The sequence below is a fragment of the Mustela nigripes genome, chromosome 5, assembly GCF_022355385.1.
Source record: "Mustela nigripes isolate SB6536 chromosome 5, MUSNIG.SB6536, whole genome shotgun sequence".
Classification (NCBI taxonomy): domain Eukaryota; kingdom Metazoa; phylum Chordata; class Mammalia; order Carnivora; family Mustelidae; genus Mustela; species Mustela nigripes.
In genome coordinates this window covers 14,607,039-14,629,054 of record NC_081561.1, presented here as the reverse complement: position 1 = coordinate 14,629,054, position 22,016 = coordinate 14,607,039, and the positions used below count along the sequence as shown (strand labels likewise).

Sequence of the window (22,016 nt, the reverse complement as noted above, 5' to 3'; positions counted from 1 at the left end):
CTCCCTCTCCCACTCCCTCTGCTTGTGTTCCCTCTCTTGCTGTCTCTCTCTCTCTCTGTCAAATAAATAAATAAAATCTTTTAAAAAAATTTTATTTATTTGAAAGAGAGAGTGCACCAGTGGGACCATTGAGGGGCCAGGTAGATGGTAGAGGGAGAAGGAGAAGCAGGCTCCCTGACAAGCAGGGAGTCTGATGACACAGGACTCATTCCTAGGACCCTGGGATCATGACTGGAGCTAAAGGCAAAAGATTTTATTTATTTATTTGACAGACAGGGTTCACAAGTAGGCAGAGAGAGAGAACCGGGGAAACAGGCTACCTGCCAAGCAGAAAGCCCGATGCAGGGCTCCATCCCAGGACCCTGGGACCATGACCTGAGCCAAAGGCAGAGACTTTACTCCACTGAGCCACCCAGGTGCCCCTAAAGGCAGATACTTAACTGACTGAGCCACCCAGGCACCCCATGTCTGGCTTATTTCATTTAGCATGATGTCCCAGAAGTTCTGTGTTGTGATGTATGTCAGACCTTCTCTCCTTTGAAGGTTGACTAATAATTCGTTGTAGGTGTAGACCACATTTTGTTTATCCATTCATCTGCTGGTGTTCACTTGGGTTGTTTCTACCTTTTGGGTCTTGTGGGTGATGTTGCATTTAAAATTTAAAATTTGGCTGAAGAAAGTTTTATTCTCTATAAGGTGGGCTCTGCATTGAAAAACATTTCTCTGTGGAGAGCTTAGAGCAACTGAGATATTCCTTGATGACCTTAGGTGCCTTGGATGTCTTAGAGAACAGGACCTGAGGGTTGTGGCATGTGTGGAACTAGAATGACTTTTTTGACAGCTACTTTAAGCTCTCACTATGGTCATTAGAAAAGGTCTCGGTAAGGAAGGAAGGCTTCCTGTGAAGACTCCTCTGGAAGGAGGCAGAGAGTCAATTTTCTGCCCTCAGTCCCTACACCTGTGTGACTTTTTTTTTTCTCTTACCCCTCAACCAAATCCACTCTTGAAGGTGGATTATTTGCCAAAACAAGCACTGACTGACCTAAAACCCATTTGTTGTTTCTCCCAAGAAGTAGTTGCCTTTTCAGTCTCATTTCTTCTTAGGGAATAAGATTAGGGTTTGTTCACTGTCAAATGGACCCCAGAGTTTGACACTCAGATGGAAGAGTTGTGGACAGTCTTTCTAGACCTTCTACCTTGCTGTAAATCTTGCTCAGGTGACTTCTTCTCATACACCATTTGGGCTTGAGGAAGAAGGTACTGGTTCTTCGGGGGAAGACTTTGTCCTCACAGGAGGAATGGTGAAGGAATTCGAAATCTGGAGGATGGGAGAAGCATCCCCTTGTTTTTGCTACCTTTTAGTCACCATCTTTCCTGGGGAGAATCCACACATTGTCCCAGGGGTCTGTGCAGAACTTTGAAGCTTCTAAGCTTTTCTTAGAAGGGGCAGCTGAAACCATGACTCCCTTTCTTTGGGGACTATCTAGACATTTTAGCATTGGGGAAATTCCCCTTAATTGGTTACACAAGGTGTGACTGACCTGCCTGGATAAGGGACCCCCCAGGTGTTCGCACACAGAACTGCATGAGAGTCAACTTCCGTAAGCGCTCTGAACAGCCATGTAGCTTTCTGGTGATGAGCATCATCTCAGGGCTCCCACTCTGCCTCCACACCTCCAACCCGTGAGACTCAGAGCAGGCTTGTGTTATCCCAGGTAACCTCACAGAGATGCGACAAGAGTTGGGTTTCTGTGCTTCAGCAAGGAGGATTAGAAAGAGAAGGGCTGGTGGACCAAGCAGCCACCATGACAGGGTGTGGTCAAGGAACTTGTAAAGGGTTCTTTCTCTTTGGGAACCCAATAAGGAGGAGAAAGTTTGTAGGATGGCTATTAAGCATTCAGTCAGCCAGTTCGCCAAAAAATCCTTATTGAGTACTTCTTAGGTCCTGGGTGTACTTCTCTTAAGAGATAAAAGCAAGGTCTGTTTTCCATGTGCATACAGGTTGAGGGGAAAGGCAAGTTCATAACCAATTATAAGGTAGAGAGTGGAAGATTGTATTTCCCCCAAATGGCCATAGTAATATACTAAAATATAGTATATTACTAAAAAATTTAATATATAGTAAGGCCAACAGATTAGAAGACATTTAGTGCTGAAATGATAGTTCAGCTGTGCTCACAGATTTCAAGAGGAGTGGGCATGCCTCGGCATGAGGGGCTACCTTGAGAAGCACCAGGATCATGAGGAGAGGAGGGAAAAACTGGGGCAAGAGTCTCCATTGTGGAGACGCCCAGGTGGCTCAGTAGGTTAAGCGTCTGCTTTCAACTCAGGTCATGATCCGGAGGTCCTGGGATTGAGCCCTGCATTGGGCTCCCTGCTGGGTGAGGAATCTACTTCTCCCTCTGCCTGTCTGCCTGCCTCTCTCTCTCTCCCCTTCTCTCACAAATAAATAAATAAAATCTTAAAAAAAAGAAAAAAGAAAAAAGAAAAAAAGAATCTCCATTGTGGTTTCAAAGGGAAGGCACCGATGAGGTAGGGTAAGCAGACTTAGGTTTGTCTACTTGAGTAATTTAGTGTGGGCTCTGAGGCTTAGGGACTGTCCCTAGCTGTCTGGGACCTGGCCCTGGGGTGATGAGGGTATGGAGATAGTAGTGCAGAGTGTGAGAGACCAAAGAAACGTTGGTTGTGTGTGGGCTTTGGATTGGTTGGTTTGTATTTGAAAAGTGTGCTTGTGGGTAAATAATTTACTATCTCTAGGAATTGGTCAACCCTGAAAGGGACAACCTCTTCAGGGCTGGCAAGGCCCCAAACATCGAAGTATTAGATTACAGAAAACAAAAGATGTGCTTCCTACAGTGGTATTTCGGGTCCCACGTGTTTTCCAGAAACTTGTCACTCCTTCATCAGGAAGGGAATCTATTTCCTTATACCTTGAGCTTGGAAGACCTTTGGGATTGCCTTGATGAATCGATTGTGAAGGAAGTAACACCGTGGCTCCAAGGTTGGGTTATCAGAAACAATATGGCTTCCACTTGCCTCTTTTTTGGTTGGGATATTGGCCCTGGGAACATAGATGCCAGGTTGTGAGGAAACCCAAGGCACGTAGAGGTGACACTTTTGATTCTGAGAACCCCAGTTAAGGTCCCAGTTGTTAGACTGTATCAGGTGCTGCACAAGTGAGTGAACAGTGAGATCTAGCCCCCAGTCTTTGAACTACGCTGTCTGATGCCAACTAGAGCAGAGGGAAGCGGTCCTCGATGAGCCTGCCCACGTGCACCTCTGTACGCAGAATAAATGATGTCATTATTTTCAGCCCCTAGTCTTGGGGTAGTTTTTTGCACAGTGGCAGGTAATGGGCACACAGGGTAAGGTCAAGCTGGGTCAGGGAGCACAGGATATTCTGGATACAAATGGGGAGGGTGGGACAGGGATGGGGTGGAGTAGGTCAGAAAAGACATCCCAGAAATAATAATGGCCGAGTCTGAGAGCTTACAGTATGCCCAGGTGCTATTTTAAGGACTTCGTGCGAGTCTGAACTGTTTCTATTCCCAACACTTCTGACACCAAATGTGGGGTTTTGCCTCACACCAAAAAATTCTTTAGCTCTCTGGACACCAGCTGGGGGTCCTATAGTTCAATTCAGTTCTGACACTGCCTGGAGTTAGAGCAGACATCACAGGTTAAGGGCTCTGTCCCACAAGACTGCTCCCACCATCCCATCACTGCAGACACTAATTACAAGTCCCAGGTTATAACCTGTCCTTCTGACCACACAGCTATAAATGATCCCCTTCTCATGTTTGACAACTTGCTAGAGTGGCTTCCACAACTCAGGAAAGCACTTTACTTCTTACTGTTTGTTGCCAGTTTATTATAAAGGTTACAGCTCAGTAACAGCCAAATGCAAGAGAAGCGTAGGGCAAGGGATGCGGGTGGGAGAGGTCCCCCGAGCTCCCATGCCTTCTCTGGGCATGCCAGCCCCCCAGCACTTGGATATGTGCTCCAGCTTAGAAACTCACCAAACCTACTGTTTACGGGTTTTTTGGAGGTTCCATCACATAGGCTTGACTGATTAACTCACTGACCATTAGTGAGTGAATTCAATCTCTAGCCACACTCAACTCCCTGCAGTTGTGGGGCTGGGGCTGAAAGTTCCAGCCCTCTCCCCGCAGGTCAGTTCCTCTGGCAACCAGCCTTCTTCCTGAAGCTCTCTGGGGGTCCACCATGAATCACCTGTTTAGCCCAAGCTCAAGTATGGAAAGGGGCTGGTTATGAGTAACAAAAGATGCTCCTATCTCTCAGAAGATCTCAAGGATTTTATTTTATTTATTTTTGAGTAAATTTGAATTCCAGTGTAATTAACATACAGTGTTACATTAGTTTCAAATATACAGTATAGCGGTTCAGCCCTTTTGTGTGTGACTCTGCTCATTATGACAAGTGTGCTCTCAATTCCCTTCACCTGTTTCACCCATCCCCCCTCCACCTCCCCTCTGGGAACCATCAGTTCTCTACAATTAAGAATATGTTTTTTGGTTTATCATTTTTTCCCCCTTGGTTCATCCATCCATCCATCTATCTATCTTTCTTTCTTTCTCTTTCTTTCTAAGATTTTATTTATTTATTTGAGAGAGAGAGCGCACAAGCAGGGGGAGTGGCTGGTAGAGAGAAAGGGAGAAGGCAGCTCCCCACTGAACAAGGAGCCCGATGTGGGACTCCATCCCAGGACCCTGGGACCATGACCTGAATCGAAGGTCATGGCTTAATCCATCGACCCACCTAAGCATCCCAGCTGGTCTTGTTTCTTAAATTCCATGTATGCGTGAAATCATATGATATTTGTCTTTCTCTGATGGACTTATTTTACTTAGCATTATACTCTCTAGAGCCATCAGTGTTGTTTCAAATGGTAAGATTTCATACCACTTCTTCTTTATCCATTAATCTATCCATGGACACTTAGGCTGCTTCCATAATTCGGCTATTGTAAATAATGCTACAATAAACATAGGGTACATATATCCCTTCAAATTAGCATTGCATCCTTTGGGTAAGTACCCAGTAGTGAAATTACTAGATTGCAGGGTAGTTTCTTATTTTTAATTTTTTGCGGAAACTACGTACTGTTTTCCACAGTGGCTGCACCAGTTTGCATTCCCACCTTTTCCAAAGGAGGATTCCTTTTCCTCCACATCCTCACCAACACTCGTTACTTCTTGAGTCTTTGATGTTAGCCGTTCTGACAGGCGTGAGGTGATAGCTCACTGTGGTTTTGATTTGTAGGAAATTCTGAGGATTTTAGAAGCTCTGTGTCAGGAACTGGGGAGAAGATCAAATATATATTTCTTAAGGTATCACAAGGCATTAATTCATATAATCCTTGTACTAACCCTACAGTGTTAGTACCGTTCCTACTCCGAAGGTGAGGAGACCAAGCTCGGAAGTCACACGGCTAGAGGAGCACGTAGAGCCAGGGTTTCAGTCAGGTGGTCTGGCTTCCGAGTGTGTGCTTTCAACTGCAAGATTATGTCGTCTTATTGATTCACAGCCTCTTTCTTTATCACAGAAAAACAGGGACCGCTCGTTCACTCATTCACTCAACATTCACGGAGTGCCTACTTCATGGAGCAATGACGCATGAGCTGATCTGTAGAATGAAAAAGAGTTAGAAGCTCTACATGTGAAGGCTAATCCTCTAGCAGAAGAGATAAAGCCAGGGAAAAAAACCGGATGCATTTTACCTTAACCTTTTTAAATTTTGAAATAAAGATAGATTCACAGGAAGCTGTGAGGAAAAGGTACAGGGGGTTCCCATGCTCACATCAGCTCTCCCTGCTTAAAGTTGGCGTCTTGCCTCATGACAGGCCGACATGAGCGCAAGGGAACTGATACTGGTATAATTCACAAGCTAGTTGGTCTTCCCAGTTCTGCACGTGCTTGTGTGCGGGCCGTGAGCGGACCAGAGTCCTCTCCCATGCAGTCTCTCACTGTCATCACGATCAAGATGCACAGCTCTTCCTTCACCACCAGCCTGGCTCCGTGAGTGGGATCGGGACACAGGGCTGGTGCAGTTGAACCATGAACTGGCCAGAGAGGCAGGCAGAGCCCATGTGCACGGAGGATGTCCCCACATTAGGGGGCTTGAAGATTATATGGAAAGTTGGAAACAGTGATAAGGGCTAATACAGAAATACCTACAAAGAGAGGCAATGGGGCATCTTACGTTCACGCTGAGGTGGAAGTGGCTTCTGGTAGAGCCTCTCCTGAGAGTGGGCTTACAGAGTTGCAAGGAAAGAGAGAATGGGGACAGTGGGGGTCCATGTGTGGAGGTGGGTGGATGCAGGCGACCAGCGCCCTGACCTGCGCCCGGCCCTGTGTGTCTTCCTCTGCCCCTTGCTGGTCACTGCCTCCTGAGCCGCCCTGGGACACTGGCTCCCCAGCTTCCCTCACCCCACCACCCTCCAGCCCGTCTGATCTGGAAACAGTCACACAGGATTATTGTGTTTAGGATTTGTCTGTAATCTGGAGTGAAATATAGAGCACACCTTTACAGTTTATCTCATTTTCTTCCTGTCACCAAAGCAAAGTGTTAAGAAGAGTAAGTCATTTTACAGTTGCTGTTACTGCTGCTGCATTTAGATGAGAAAGATGATTTGCTTGAGCAAAGTGGCGATCAGATACATCCCAAGAATTTGTTTCTTTAAAAAAAAAAATGCTTGGGAGTGGGGGTGCTGCTGCCTTGTTCTTGGAGGGGGTGCGTCAGGATTCTTTGGCTTCATTTGGAAGGAGTCTTGTCAGTTCCCTCTGTCACCTTCGGAGTCGCGTTGGGATAGTAGGAATGGAGGCATTGCAGCCCTTTGGAATCTGATAAAACCCTCTCCTTTCTCAGGATCTCACTTAATCCTCCCAACAAGGTAGGTAGGGTAGTGTGGGTTAATATCATCTCCAGTTTACAAATAAAAGAGAGTGAGAGATGAACATGCCATCGCACAGATAAGGAGGGGGTGCATTTCTCAACGTCTCATGTGTGCAACAGCCTAGACTTTTTGGATGACCCATTGGAATATGTGGGATCCAACTGGTTTTCAGATGAGACACTCCAGAGAGAAGCAGGGAAAGGCACTTGCCATCAGTTCTGTGCTCGTTTTGTGCCGAGAGCAGAGTGGGCAGGGTGGCTCACTTTTGTTCTTTCATTTAACCCAAGACTGGAGAACACCAGAACCCAAAACAAATGCAGAAGGCATTCTCCAGGGCTGGCTTTTAACAAAGCTGTAAGCGATCACAGTTGCTTTGGGTGGCCTGGGCTTCTGCTACATGAAGTTCTTCCTTTTCTTCTGGGCCGTGTCCTGCCTCTTCCCACCCCGGGGACAGCACCATTCCCACGGCTGGGCTGTTCTCTAAATCCGGACTGAGCTCACCCCCTGTGGCTTGTGTTTCTGCAGCCCTCGTAGACACGGGGTCCCTGTTCCCGCAGTGACTCACTCTCTTGAGCTCTCCTTCCCTTGGCAACTCACAAGTCCTTGTCCTCACAGGTTCGCCAGGACCTCCAGCCTCTGGAATCTCCACGAGGTATTTCCGAGAATGTGCAGGGTGTCCTACAGTCACTAAGGACAAGCCTGTCAGCATTCTGACCGCTGTCCCCACCGGAGGGCCAAGTCTGCTCCCTTCTGTGTTGCTCCCTGCTGTGGGGTTGCACCATGTAGGCAGCTAGTACCCGTTTTTCTCAGGATTTCAGCCGCAACGGTCTCTTGGCTTCATACAGAACTCCGGTCTCCTTAGGATGCAGTTAGGCATGCTGGGTCCTTGGAAGGAGTGACTCTGATAGCCAGTGTGCTTGGCACGCCCTCCACACTCCTGAGCCAACCACAGGCACCAACGCAGGGCTCTGGGTTTACCTGCCTCTCTGCCCTGACCATGGCTGGTTATCGGGTCAAGCTCAAGGGTCTGGCTCCCCGCTCTGCTCTGGGCAAGTTTTCTCACTATAATGACAGATACAGGGAGTGTCACTTACTTCCTCCCCCCATCCCAACTTAAATACTAAAATGTGAGTCACTGATAAAAAGCAGTCATCAGCTGCTGGTTATCAACCCCGTGCTAGTCGGTGTGCTCGGAACTCTACCTACATTATCTCTTTCTGATCCCAGAATGACCCCAGACTGGATGACTTACCACTGAGGGGATCAGAGGTCGGTAGGAACCCCAGCGTGTGCTCTGCCCAGTATCAGAGCCTTACCTTCCGGCACCTTAGTCTCTCTTCTATAAAATGAGACACGTAGAGCATAGGTTCTTTAACATGTTTTCTGACTCTAAAATTCAATTCTGTTGCCTTTCTCAGGAATATCTGCCACCCAACAGAAGTCAGAAACTTAAAACCCCCTAAAGCCAGAGGACCACATACAGAAATATATCTGTATCCATATCCCTATACCAGTGTGTCAGTGGGTTCTTATTCTGAGGAGGGAGTTGTTGATCAGTGATGGTGTTTGTTCTTGTTTTTAAATTTGAAGGAACTGAGAGCTCGCTTCAGTCTGGCTTAGAGAATTAGGGGGTCTCATGGGCTCATTTCAGAAAGGCCTGGAGCTGACAATGGGCTTCTGCTCTTTCAGGCTGCCATTTGCAGCTTTTGCCTATGACCGTGGTTCCCCTTTGTCCTGGCGAGGACTTCACTGGCGAGGCCGGTCGTCAGCAGTGATGGAGGTTTGCGCCCATTGTGGGGAGAAAGCACTGTTTTCCTAGTCACTGAACAGTCACTCCTTTCTCACTGAGTGGCTCATCCCTGAGCAGTTCCCAACAAGCACGAGGAGTCAGTTCTCACGGGCTCACGTTATTAGCCATACTTGACTAGTCACTACGACAGAGGGGGTGATGTTAGACTGATGGGTACATACCCACTGGGGCCCATCCCTGAGAGCTGACGGTAGATTCAGTTCTACCCAAGATTGCTTGAAGTAGGGCAGATTCTCCAAAGGAAGTTCTGGGTAGTGTATCTGGTCAGGATAGGATAGGTTCTGCCACTGTAATAAGCAAGCCTAACATGTTGGTGGTTTAAGACAATCAAGACTTTTCTTGCTTATGTTTCTATTTTTTTTTTAAGATTTTATTTATTCATTTGAGAGAGAGAGAGCACAGGCAAGGGGAGCAGCTGGCAGAGGGAGAGGGAGAAGGAGGCGAGGAGCAAGGAACCCGATGCGGGGCTCCATCCCAGGACTCCAAGATCATGAGCTGAGCTGAAGGCAGAGGCTTAACTGATTGAGCCACCCAGGCGCCCCATTTCTTGCTCATGTTTGATGCAGGTCAGCGGGAAGTCTCTGCTCATGGTGGTCACTCCTGGGCCTAGGTTAATCGAGTGCTTTATTGCTGGGGCAGAGGGAGGAGGCTGCATCAGGGGGAGAAGACACCAGGAGTCAAACGTTTCCACCTGGCAATGACGTGCTCCACTTCCCACTGCACTGGTGAGAGCAAACCAAATGGTGAAGTCTAGCCTTGAGGGGCTAGAAATGTGCAGTCCTCTTGAGTGCCTAGAAGGAGAGGGGAACTGTGTCCGTGAACAGCAGTGATGGCTGCCACATCAAAAACAGGCGCAGAGAGGTCATCAACAAATAGTCAAGGTGATACTTTTGAAATCATGACCCCCCAAAATGGCAATGAACCAGAGAGCACCCGCTTTGAGTCAGGCCATCCAGGCTGGAGTATGACTGAAATTTACTAGCTCTGTGTCTCTAGGCAAGGAGTCTTGGAGCGTCTGTTTTCTCAACTGTAAAACTAAGGGTAATAGTATTTATTATGCAGGGTCTTATGCATTCAATGAAAGAATATGTGTGAAGGCGCATTGTATATTTGTGACTGCCATGAGTTCCCTAAGAGTTATTTTAACTCTTCTTTGACTCCTTTTACCTATATAAAACCTTAATATAAGCTCTTGTCCTTTCTGGAATGAGCTTGGGAAGGCAATTGCTGACTCTGACTTTGACCTCTGCTCATCACTCTGACCCCACTGCGCTCTCTGAAAATGTAGAAGGATGATGGAAATGGTCCTGGTTTTTCAAATAGTTGCCAAGGGGAAAAATGCTCCTCTGTCTCATTTGTGCTTTCTTTTCACACCTGTGACAGTGGACTATTTCCTCATCCGTGATAGGTAGTTTTCATTTCCTAAGGGTTTTCGTAACATGAGCTTTCTGAATGACTCAAGGGGAACAGGTTGGCTGGGACATGGTCCGATGGCAAATATTCCTTCCTGAAAATCCAAAGATCTGGGTCCCATTTGGGACTTTGCCCCCTGTAAGTTGCTCGAACGCGGGCAAATCAACCAGCCCATTCAGCCTCATCTGCTGATTTGTAAAGCGCAGATGGAAATTCCAGCCTCATCTTCCACAGAGGACTTTTGGGAGGAAAAAGGAATTAATATTCCCATTCTATATCCCCACATATGCATAGAATACTTTCAAGGTGGGAACAAGGCACAGAGCCAGGTGCTGAGGGGAAATCAGTTAATTGGATGTGTGAGATACGTGTGTGCCTGTGGCCTCTTTGGCTCTCCTGGGAGGAGGCAGGGGCTTAACCTCGAGTAGCAGCGAGCATTTTGGCTATCCTAGGTACTACAGACCTGGAGGCAGCGTGTGGGTTGGGAAGACAGGTGCTCTATGGAGATCACACTGGCTGCTCCCCTCTCGGGATCCCTCTCTGCTTTAGTGGCCCCATCAAGAAAAGCTGGAGGTAGGCGAATGTGCATGAGATCAGGGTGTTCATATGGGAACCCCAGCCAGCATATGGGGGATACGCCAGCCTGACAACTTACCTGAACAAGGAGCAAAAGAATGCTCTTCGGGGCTTTTGCAAATCTTTCTTCTGACCCAGCTTCCCAATCCCGAGAGGGGTGAGGGGTGAGTCTTACAATAGCCTGTTCAGTGGAAGCGGGGTCACCCCACCTGCTAGCTGGGTGCTTCATGCCCTCACAGAGCACCTTGACGATGCCTCTGTCCTTTCCCACCTCTGATTCACCAGTGGTTCCCCCGGTAGTTTTGCTGGAACAGGACTTTGGGTGAGGGCTAATTAGATAATGCCTGTGAAGCACTTGGAGCTCCTTGGAGACACGCTAGCTCTCGATGTATTATTAATAGTGGTGAGCACAGTGTTTTCAAACAAAGACGTGCCTACTTAAATGCCTGTTGGTGGTGATGGAGGGTGCAGAGGAGGGGCAGGAGAGCACAGCCCAGTCCAAGAATGCCTGTCCTTTGGGAAGGCCTTCAGCTCCCCATCGTGTGATCTGGGGTCAGGACAGAGGTGGGGAGTGGCATTCCAAGATGGGAATTTGTAGGGCATCTCGTCAATAGGCAGGCAGTCCTTGTGTGGACAGTGCGAGCTGGGCAAAGGGTAATTCCAGCTAAACCAAGGAGAGAAAGCAGCCTGCATGCCAGCCAGGCTGTGTCCCATCACGGTCGTTTCCAATCAAGGGGATTGTGCCAGCTTCCAGGAGTCCTGCCTGAGCTGGCTGGCATTCCTTTGAGAGAAGTCAAATGGCTGGTCAGTAAAGGACTAATTTGGGGGTGTCAATTCCTATGTTAGGGGTTGTGACTCCTCCCACGGGAGGATTTGGCTTGGAGAACTCACACCTCTGTCCCTGGTGACCCCTATGGTTGTACCAGTGGGTGCATATCCCCTAGAAGACCGGCTGAAGTCTCTTATGGACTGAGTGTGTGTATCCCCTCAGAATTCCTATGGTGAAGTCCTACCCCCTGCTGTGATCATGTTTGGAGGTGATTCGGGTTTGGAGGTGAGGTCATGAGGGTGGACACCTTCATAACGGGATTGGTGCCTTTCTAAGAAGAAATAGTAGAGAGCTTTCTCCCGTTGTCTCTCCACCATACGAGGAGGACACAGCAAGAAGGTAGCTGTCTGCTCGCCAGGAAGAGAGCCCTCACCTGAAGCTGAGTTAGCTGGCACCCTGCTTTCGGGCTTCCGAGCCCCCAGAGTGTGAGAAATAAACATCTGTTGTTTCAGTTCCCCAGTCTGTGGTACTTCGTTACGGCAGCCGAGCTGACTGAGACCAAGTCCTCACTTCCAGTCCCTCAGAAGGAGGCCTTATTTGGAAATGGGGTTATCACAGAGGTCGATGAAGTCATTGCTTGAGATGGCTGGGCCCCTGATTCAGTGTGACTGGTGGTGTCCTTGTAAGAAAAGGAGGGGCACCGGGGTGGCTCAGTCAGTTGAGCGTCTGACTCTTGGTTTCGACTCAGGTCATGATCTCGTGGTCCTGGGATCGAGTCCCGCGTCGGGCTTTGTGCTCAGCGCTGAGCCTGCTTCAGATCTCTCTCTCCCTTCAGTTCACTCTTCTCCCTCAAATGAATAAATAAAATCTTAAAAAGAGGAGGGGGAGGAGGAGGCCGGGGATGGGGACGATGACGAGGACGAGAAAAGGAGAAGAAATTCAGGCATACACTGAGGGCACAAGGTGAAGACCCACAGCGAGAATGCCCTGGGAAGACAGCAGACACCTCCAGGCTCGCAGAAAGCCCGGCCGCGGCAAGCAGGCCTCAGCCTTCTTTGTTTCTCTCTTTCGGGAAGTCCGTTCGCTGGGCCTCTCCGGTTCTCACACTGAGGCCAGGCCCTGTGCTGCCAAGGCCTCACACAGAATGTTCCCAGATACAAAAGAGCTTAGAAACCCAGAGGCTTGGGGCCAGGGAAAGGCAAAGCCGCCTTCCTGTTTGGTGAAAGGAACAAGCATCTCTGAATATCAAAAATCACACTTTGTGATTTTTCCTCACGATGCTTCAGGTGACATTTGTATTAGAGGGTCCCTGATTTCATCTTAGGTCAGTCCCATCACTTCCCAGAGGGAAACGGGTGGGTTTACCATGGGTTAGTAAGATCCTAATAACCTAGACCATCAGGCGGGTTCGGGTGTTGAACGGTCTTCACTGGGCCTGGCTGTCACCCGCTTGCCCCCAGGGGTGGAGTTTACACCCCGCTCAGTGTCCCCTTTCTCCCCCCTTCCCTCCAACTCCCGCTGAACGATTCCCAATCACGGGGCCTAAAAATAGGTAACTTTCAGGCGACCAAACCCAAATTTCTGTTTGTCATGAACAAACCCAACAAAGCAGATCGTGTTACCAAAGCCAGTTGTACTGTGTTATTTAACCTAGTAATTAAGAGTCTTAGAGCTGGCTTTCTTATGGCCACTTAACCACCAGCACCCCCTTCCTGGTTCTGGGCAGAGGCGACAGAGCAGCGGGGGGATGTGAGGCCACAGACACCTGGCATTCGCTGGGGGTAGATCGCCTTTCAGAGTAAGCATAAACCTCCAGCGACCTCAAGACCACAGTCAACCTCTAGAAGACCTGTTCAAAATAGCACCCTGGGGCTTTGCCTTCGGGGAATGCCCTCCCCCACTGGGATCCTTGCCTCGCTGGGAGGGGCTGATACCATTCACCCGGGGAAAGAAAGCCTTCTTTATTTGGGTCGGTGAGGCTGCCCAGTTGACTTAAACCAGCCCAGCTTTCTGCCTCCAGATTATAAGAGCCAGTATCATTTAGCTGGAGAAGAGATACAGAAACTTGCATGGGAATAACTCTTTTTTTTTTTTTTCTCAATTTGGGTTGCCTAAGGCAGAATGGCCCTAAGGCATGACTCCTGGTTATTAAAAATGCTCTCGTTTTTAAAGGTCTGTGGATGCTAATAGAAACCAGCCCCCATGGTAAAAACAAAACACAAGTATTAATTAATGGCACTAGATAAGGATTTTATTTAGAACAGGTGGTCTGCATAGGTTTTTGCTGGTGTGGGCATGGAAAGCATTACGGGGAGCTTTGAGGAGGGTGGGCTTCTGGAAAGCTTATGGGTAGGTTAGTTTATGGGCGAAACTAGTCCTAGGTAGTGACCGGGGAGAGACCTTGTGCAGGGCACTGAGGGGGATGAGTTAGGAGTTGTTCCTCCTAAGGGCCTGGAGACAATAAGGACTTTTGTGGTATATCCCTTAGACAATACTCTGACTGTATCATCATATTGAATCTGGATTACTCCTACTTAGAGCCGCAGAGTAACTTGCTCGTTTCCCCTGGCCAGAAAGGCCCACGCTACCATATGGATCCAAGTCTGCTTAGGACACATCACACCAGCCCTAACGCAAGGTGGATTGTGATAACTGGTGTCAAGCCCATTCAGCAGGAGCCAGGGGAAGGAGAAATTGATTCCCACCCGGAAAGTCCAAAGTTCGACAAGATTCTGAGGTGGAGGGAGCATGTGAGCTGGTCTTTCAAAGGTAGTGAGATTATGATAGGCAAAGACAACTGCAGGGTATTCTTGGTGGAGAGCAAACCAGCTCCAGCAAGAATTCCAAAGGAGGCAAGTGCGGGGTTGCGTAAGGATTGGGAATGACCTGGAATGGCAGGTCTGAAGAATGTGTGGTGGAGATGGTCCGACAAGGTCGTACTGTCAAGGGTCTTGAATGCTGCCCTAAGGGACTTGGATTTTATGCTCTTAAGCAAGGGGTAGCGATGGGATCACATCTAAAGAGGAGGGCGTAATTAGAGCTGTTTTCTGGGGAAGATAATTCTGATAACAGAATTCTGATAACAGAATTATCTGATGGGTTGATGGGCTGTCAGGGATAAGACTGAGACCCAGAAAAAGCAGTTGGTAGTGTGACCTGTTGAGAGCTGGAACCAGAGCAATGGGAGTGAAAGAAAGGACAGAATCCATCAGAAGTTTGAATCAACAGGACTGGACCACTGGGAGACTGGAACGGGGTCAGACTTCAAAGGGCCCCGAGTTTGGTTTGTTTCTCTGCTGCTGTATTTTGAAATTCTTGGTCATTTTTGAGTAAGGGGTCCCTACATTTTCATCTTGACTGGGTTTCACAAATGTTGTAACTGGGCCTGTGCCTAGAAATCCCTGCTCTGTCTTTTATAGGCTGTAAGGTTGTCAGTGGGTCATGTACTGCCGGGTTTCCTCAGTTTCCTTGTCTGCAAAATGAGATTAATAATCAATATAGGGTTCTCAGGAGGCTGGGAGAACAGCATGTTAATAACAACCACTTTTGAGTGCTTGCATGAGAAATTCAATAATTATGACACCTTATGACATCATTATGACACATTATGACATTAAAAATAGTAGGTACTATTTTTATCCTGATTTTACAGGAAACAGACTCAGAGAGGCCATGCCATTTCTTAAATAATAATAATTTTTAAAAGATTTAATTAATTAATTTATTTGACACAGAGGGAGAGACAGCAAGAGAGGGAACACAAGCAAGGGTAGTAGGAGAGGGAGAAGCAGGCTTCCTGCAGAGCAGGGAGCCTGATGTAGTTCTCCATCCCAGGACCCTGGGATCATGACCTGAGCTGAAGGTAGACGCTTAACAACTGAGCCACCCAGGTGCCCCTCAAATAATTTTTTTTAAAGATTTACTCATTTATGAGAGAGAGAGAAAGTACACATGAATGGGGGGAGGGACAGAGGGAGAGAATCTCAAGCAGACTCCCCACTGAGTGTGGAGCCCCACACGGGGCTCGATTTGATGACCTATGAGATCATGACATGAGCCGAAACTAAGAGTTGAATGCTCAACAGACCGAGCTACCCAGGCACCCCTGGAGCCACCCAGGCACCACTTCTAACTGGTGGAGCTGGGGTTCAATTCCTGGTCTGCCTAACTCTAGAGCCTGTGCTGGCCCCATGCTCAACATTGCTTAACTGTGTCAGTGTCACTACAGTTATGATTAATGAGTGTGGATGAGGAAGTGATAGCAAAGAGGCAGAAGTGACCTGGGTGACTGGATGGGCAGGGCTGCCTTTCCCTGCAGAGCGAGCGGAACCTAGGAGAACTCCCCAGTGGAGGTAGGGATGGAATGGTGAACATGGCTTTGGGCAGCCTGCCTTGAGACATTCTGGTTTCTCATTCCATGCATGATCTCAGCTAGCTTTCGAAATAACTCTATCATGCACGTTTTATTTCTGATGGTTCCTAAGGTATGAGCTGAGTCAGCATAGTGGGTAATGCTTCTAGGGAGACTTCCTGTTCCCAGGGTAACCAGGAGGCTAAAAATGCCAAGAGTTGGGAATGAGTCCTACTGGTGGAAATTAAGATATCTTCATGTGCCAGGAGACTGGCATGATTCCCACCATAATCTTGTACTGGTGACTATGTCTGGCTGCACCTCCCCACCAGAGACAAGCAAGAAAAGCTGGATGACGTGTGGAGGTGTCTTCTCGTGCATGGTGTCAGAGCACACAATTCATTTCTTGCACTGTCCTCCTGATTCATCATTTGCAGCTCATTGAGATGGAACTCATTAGGTCGCTTCCAGAAAGCAGGGTGCGAGCAGCTGAGGGACATAGGGAAATGGAGAAGTGCTAAATGTTAGGGTGTGCTGGGAACCGGTAGGGAGATAGGAACAACATCCCACCAGTCAAGGAAAGGGGCCAGGACAGGGAGAAAAGATGACCTGCTTTCTGTCACCACTATAATGAACAGAGCTGGCTTTTGCGGCTCTAATGTCAGTGAGCTGAGGGCCCCTAAGGGTCTTGGCAGACAGAAGAAGTGGGCCCAGAGATCAGCATGATTGTTCCTGGGCCTTCTACAGGTGCACTGGGATCTCCCTTCCCTGCCAGGTGTGTTTCTGGATTGTTCAGGACCTTGTCCATCTGACTTTCTGTATACTTTTACTAGATGGGTTTAGCACCTTAGGAGGGTGAATGACAGTATATGGAAGTGGAAGCATTAGGAAGCCCTATACTCCCAAAGGTGCTAGGTCTAGGAATGTGCCTGGGCTTTAGAATGGTCCAGAAAACTGTTTGAAAAAGGAGTAGCAGGTGCCTGGGTGGCTCAGCTGGTTAAGCAGCTGCCTTCGGCTCAGGTCATGATCCTGGGGTCCTGGGATTGAGCCCTGCCTCAGGCTCCCTGCTCAGCAGGGAAGTCTGCTTTTCTCCTCCTTTGCCCCTCCCCCTGCTCTTTCTCTCTCTCAATTAAATAAATAAAATCCTTTAAAAAGAGAGAGGATAGATATAGTGACCATTGATCAAGCACTTATATGATTCAGACATATGCTAAGCACTTTGTGTGAACTATCAGATTTATTCCTCCCAACATCCCTATATAGCCCTGTATTCCTAGATGGGGTTTAATGGGCTTAACAGTGAGTATGCTTTTGGCTGCAAGTAATGGAAAACCCAACTCAAAGTGGCACAAGCATAAGAACTCTATTGACTCACACAGCTCACAGGAAGTCCAAGGGCAGGATAGGCTTGAGAGTTGATTGGTCTTAAGCCCATAGGAATGACTTCAAAGACCCAAGTATTTTCTTTCATTTTTGTTTGTTTGCTTTTTGTTTTGTTTTGTTTTTAGGAGAGCTGGGGGGAGTGGCAGAGGGAGTTGGGGAGAGAAAACCCCAAGGAGGCTCCATGCTTAGTGTGGAGTCTGATGCAGGGCTCAATCTCATGACTTTGAGAACATGACCTGAGCTGAAATCAAGAGTCAGATGCTTAACTAAGCTACCCAGACACCCTGACTCAAGTTCTATCTCTCTGCTCTGCCATTAGCAGTATGGACTTCATTCTAGGGCTGGGTCATCTCAGGGTTGAAGGTTGGTTGTCAGCAGCAGTCAGAGCTTCTTGCTTTCTGCCTACAGGATGGAGTTGCATTTGGAAATTGTCTTGCTCTAAGCCAATCCCCTTGTGTCTTTTTTTTTTTTTTAAAGATTTTATTTATGTATTTATTTGAGAGTGAGGAAGGGAGTGAGCGAGCATGAGCATGTTGAGGGGCAGAGGGAGAAGCAGATCCCCGCTGAGCAGGGAGCCTGATGTCGGGCTTGATCCCAGGACTCTGGGATCATGACCTGAGCGGAAGGCAGAAGCTTAACCGACTGAGTCACCCAGACTCCCTGCCAATCCCCTTGGGTCTTATTGGTCTGGTCTGTATCATACATCATGAACTGAAGAGCAGGATAAAACCACTTTGATTGGTTCCCATGAATCCAGACCCACATCCGGAGCTAGAGAAGTTGCAGTGTCTCTCCTGAGTGACACTGGCTGCATGAAGGAGAACAAAATCAGGAGTCTGTCTGGAAGGCGGAATTAGGGACATGAATGTCGGGGAGGCCATCAATAATACCTACTAAAATGAGGTTAACTAACTTGCCCAAGATTGACCTTGAGCAAATCGGCTTTATTCTTTTTTTTTTTTAATTTTTTTTATAATTTTTTTTTATAAACATGTATTTTTATCCCCAGGGGTACAGGTCTGTAAATTGCCAGGTTTACACACTTCACAGCACTCACCAAAGCACATGCCCTCCCCAATGTCCATAACCCCACCCCCCCTTCTCCCCCAAATCGGCTTTATTCTTAACCGCAGTACCATATTGCTTACTGTCTCTTCCAGCTCAAACATTCCACATGTCAATCAGTTAGAACATTTCAACCGGTATAAGGAAAGAGTGTATATAAATGCTCTTTTTATCCCTGACACATATAACTTCTCTAGATAGCTGTTTTTCAAATATTTAATAAGTTCTAGTTAATGCTGAAGAACATTTTGGTATAAGACATCTGATTGTCAGTTTATGAGTGAGGTATTTCCGTTTCTCAGTTCCAGATCTCTTTCTGATCCCAAAATATGCAAGTGTATGGGATTTCATTCCAAGCAAGTCATAAAAGCAAATAGTTTATTTATAATAAAAGCTGGGGAAACAGAACAACATTTATCTTCCCTTCAGTTCATTTTTCAAGACAAACTCCCCCAATTCACCTTTGATTGGGAAAAAGAACCAGAAGCAATGTATGAGTTAGACAGTTATCAGTTTCAACAACAGCTCAAGCTGACTTAAATAATAAATGGAATATATTGACTTGCACCTACAGAAAAACCCGGAGCTCAGCAAGCTTCCTTTAGCTCGGTAATGTCACCAAAGATCCTGTTTATTTCATTCTCTCCCATGTGTCCTTTGTGGTTATTCTTTCTTTCAAGGCTGGCTCACCTCAGGGTCATGTCCCATGACTCCTAGGCTACCTCCTTCTTCACATTTGTTGACAAAGGGTGTCCCTCGACCTGGGAGACTTCATTCCCCCAAATCCCCAGTAATGTCTCCTTGAAGCTTATTGGCCTGAACCATCTGTGTGGCCCGGAAGAGGGCATAGGCTGATTGGCTTGGCTTACTCTGTATCACAAACCTCACTAGGCTTAATCCTCAGTGTCCAGCCCGGACCCAGGGCCTATAGGAAAGGGACAGGGAAATGACACTGAGAATGTAACCAGGGCCTATAGGAAAGGGACAGGGAAATGACACTGAGAATGTAACCCACAGAAGTCAACTGCAGGAGTTTACAGGAGTAGGTGTTTGCCTATAGTCGATCAACTGTCCCTCACAGAATATGCTTCACAGTCACGGGCATCCCAGAAACAGTGTAGATGATAGTGTAATAAGAAGGCAGTAAGAGGAGAAGAAAGAGAAAGAGAACAATAATCAAACTGTAGGCACAGGTCATTGGGATTTAGCAAGAGTTCTCTAGCCAACCCAAAGTGTCTGTGGGCGGAAAGTTGAAAATCATGTCCTGACCAGGCTTGCTGAGTCATCCCTACCCCCAGAACCTCCTCCTTCCTCCTCTGTATTATGGGACATTCTCTTCCAAGCCTCTCCGAGAGTCTCAGACTCAATTTAATTTTTCTTACGTTTATCTGAAGCTCTAGCCATGGGTGAGTACTGCTCCGAAACCCTTCTTGGTGTGTTGGATACTTGGTTCATTTTTTTTTTTTTAAAGATTTTATTTATTTATTTGACAGAGAGAGAGAGATCACAAGTAGGCAGAGAGGGAGGGAAGCAGGCTCCCTGCTGAGCAGAGAGCCCGAGGCAGGTCTTGATCCCAGAGCCCTTGAAATCATGACCTGAGCCAAAGGCAGAAGCTTTAACCCACTGAGCCACCCAGGCCAGGCACCCCTGGATACTTGGTTCTTGATACCAAGGACCTTGATATTAAGTATCAAGGCCTGGGACTGACCCAGATTCATCTTTAAACAGTGTGTCTTGAGCTCAGAGCCAGCTGCAAACAGAAAGACTCGAATCCCAGAGGGCCCATGGCTGTTGGGCTTGTCATTCATTGATTCATTGATTCATCCATTCATCCATTCATGCATCCATTCCCTCATTTTACAAGTGCTTACTGAGCATCTACTACATGCCAAGCATTAGTCTATGCACTGGATTTGCAGAATTAAATAAAACTCTCAGAGTCTCTGTCACATGAAGCTTTCATAGTAGTGGAGAAGATCAAATTTTAAAAAGTGTATTTATACTATAAAGTTAAGCAATGAAAAATGTGATGAAGAAAAATCAAGCAGGATAAGGGCAAAGAACGCATGTGGGGGATTGTTCTTTTTGATCATGTGGTAAGGGAAGGTCTCCCTGAGGAAGGACCAGCATGCCTCGCCTGCCAGTACTCAACACAGAGGGGAATCCCTGAATAATGAATTAATTTGTGACCTGGTTCGGTAGACCCAGAGATGGGGCTCTCTCGACACTCTCCCTGGAAACAGGCCTGTTTTGTTCAATCCAGACTGAGTAAAAGTCTTTGGTCTTTAAAAAAAGGGATCAAATAAAGCGTTCCACCTTAAAATGGAAAGGGCAAAAATGCAAAGGGTTAGGTATATAAATACTAATTTGCCTTTGAATTTTTTGCACATTTATAGATAGCTTTATGAGTGGAGCGTCTGTCCTCAGGGTTCATCTGCCTGTTTGGAAATGAGCATTTTCCCCCAATGGGCCCGTACAGACTCACTTCCCTTCACTTGTGGGCTAGTTAGCAAAACCCATGTGGATACGGAGAAAGAAAGGCACCAATTTGACCTAAGCATTCTTTGACCTACATGTTTATGTGGGGATTAAGGGTAGAATGAGTTGTCACTGAAAATATGTGCTTTGTGTATTTAGAAGATAAGTATTTTTTTATTGCTAATTAGTGTTGGACTCATACACATTTGTCATGTTGGTATGTCAGATTCATTTGTTCTTTCAAACCCAACTGCCTTAATTAATCTTTCCCCGTCCACCCTCGGTTACAGTCTGGCTGGAGCTCAGACTGTGAGGCTCTCTGGTAATGGGATTTCTACTCAGCAAATCTTGAATTTCAAAGTGAAGTACAGGGCACCTGGGTGGCTCAGTTAGTTGAGCATCTGACTCTTGATCTCAGCTCAAAGTGAAATACAGAGTTGGAATCCTGTTAAAGAACCACCGTTTGGTAGATCCAAGAACTAGCCCTCCCCGTAGAGAGTCCAGGAAACGGGGAAATATTGTATTACCCAGTGTTTTCTAAGTCTTGGCCTGGGTGTCATTTTCTCCTTGAAACATTTCCTGAATCCACCCTCTCTCTGCAAGAATTGGACAACACCTCCTCCTTTGTGCCGAGGAAAGACTTTTACGCACAGGTGTCAGAGTTTCTCTGATTTTATTTTTATTTTTATTTTACTGCAACTGCTTAATAACCTCTCTACTCTCACAGCAACTCTTTCCCACCACTCAGCTTCTAGAATATGGGAATGGTGCGCCATTCATCTGTGTGTCCACAGCACTAGGCATCTTTTCTGGCAAGATGTTCTTTGTGAAATGGCTGCAAAGAGTAATTCTTTCAGGACAAAATGAAATACTTAGTAGTTTTAAATTGGGTCTCATCTGACTCATAGGACTGTGAGGATAGGTGGAATTGGACCTAAGAAAATCTAGTTGATGGCTAAGAAAAATCTAATTGATGGCTAAATGTCGTATTGATAAAATTCTGTTGCCAATTGAGCTTTATTTTCCTGGAGAGGGAGAAAGATTGTCATTGTTCTATTTTTTTTTTTTTTTAATTTATTTATTTGTCAGAGAGAGAGGGAGAGAGAGCGAGCACAGGCAGACAGAATGGCAGGCAGAGGCAGAGGGAGAAGCAGGCTCCCTGCCAAGCAAGGAGCCCGATGTGGGACTCGATCCCAGGACGCTGGGATCATGACCTGAGCTGAAGGCAGCTGCTTAACCAACTGAGCCACCCAC

General features: G+C 47.1%; 1 long non-coding RNA gene across 1 annotated transcript in view; it reads left to right on the top strand.

The window, feature by feature from the left end:
- The first annotated feature begins 19,621 nt into the window (after positions 1–19,621).
- Positions 19,622–22,016, top strand: part of LOC132018792 (uncharacterized) — a 186,968-nt gene continuing 184,573 nt past the window's right edge. The window contains exon 1 of the long non-coding RNA XR_009404588.1: positions 19,622–19,690. This is a non-coding gene — a long non-coding RNA (uncharacterized LOC132018792). The remainder of the gene's footprint in view (positions 19,691–22,016) is intronic.